This window comes from Bison bison, unplaced genomic scaffold (assembly GCF_000754665.1).
Source record: "Bison bison bison isolate TAMUID 2011002044 unplaced genomic scaffold, Bison_UMD1.0 scf7180017864494, whole genome shotgun sequence".
Taxonomy (NCBI): Eukaryota; Metazoa; Chordata; class Mammalia; order Artiodactyla; family Bovidae; genus Bison; species Bison bison.
This window is the reverse complement of record NW_011495053.1, coordinates 1333009-1334440: the sequence shown is the minus strand read 5'-3', so window position 1 is coordinate 1334440 and position 1432 is coordinate 1333009.

The window sequence follows — 1432 nt, the reverse complement described above, 5'->3', positions numbered from 1 at the left end:
TAGTTTAAAAATAATCCTTATCTTTTGTCTAAACCTTTATATTTGTCTAAACCTTTATCGATGTGTTCTAAATATTTAGATGTAGTGTAATGTTGTATAACGATTGTTTAAAAACTCACCATGAAACGGATTTCTCCAAAATCTTGTAAAAATTAATCATGTATTCCTTTTCCCATATCTTGTTCCATTTTGCAGCCATCCCTTAAAGTAGATAGTGTCTGAATGTTGAGCATTAGATGTTGAGTAGAGTTACCTACTCTATAGCAGACATAGCCTGAATAAAGAGCCTGATATTTCCTTAGGAAAATCACAATGAGAGCTTTTAGTTCCAAAGAGTGATTCTATAAAATTGGTAGAGTTGAATAGAAAGCTCTTCTCTGTCACTCCGGGTTTACCAGATCGAGGTATAGATCACTCCTGTCAAGATTAGCAAGTCAATAGAAGTAAGAGAAGAAGAACTTGCATGTGACCTTCCACTCAGGGAATTCCCAGGATGACCTTACTTGCAGAGGGCATTGTGCATATGTACCATTATGACTCTGCACAGCTGCCCTGGGCAGCTTCTGGGCTAAGTCCTTTGTGTGTGTTGTCTCATATGACATAGAATGTATGTTACGCCTTCTGGAGAAATTCTGAGTGCTCCAAGGGGCTAAGGGATCTCCCATATGAATCTACTGAAAGGGATTAGGAAGAAGCAAAGTCAACATTTATGAAAAAATAATCAAAAGAATGAAAGAACTAAAGGCCTTGCACAGTATTAATATTATCAAAATGACTCAGGGCTTTTTACTTGGAGAAATGGACTCCCAACCTGTGTGCCTTAGCTTGGCAAATCCTCATCTGGATTATTCAAATCCAACTCTTTGCTACCCCACCCATGGACTGCAGCACTCCAGGCTTCCCTGTCCTTCACTGTCTCCCAGAGTAAGCTCAAACTCGTGTCCATTGGGTCAGAGATGATCTATTCCTGATAGCAGATGAGAATATTAATTATCGTCAATAATCTAATAATGTGATGGTAATTGCATAATAATGAAAATGTATTATATATTTAGTCCATATTCATATTTATTCATACCTCAATAATGTGTATGCTTATATATATGATTATATATAAATAAACATAAAAATAATAGGTAAATATATATATATACATATACATACATATATATATATAGGCTTCCTTGGTGGCTCAATAGTAAAGAATCTGCCTGCAATGCAGGAGAGGCAGTTTGATCCCTGGGTCAAAAAGATTTCCTGGAGGAGGCCATGGCAACCCCCTCCAGTATTCTTGCCTAGAGAACACCATGAACTGAGGAGCCTAGTGGGCTACAGTCCACAGGGTTGCAGAGTCAGATGTGACTGAAACAGCTTGAGCACATGGCACACACACACACAGACACACACACACACAATATTATTAGTACAGCTG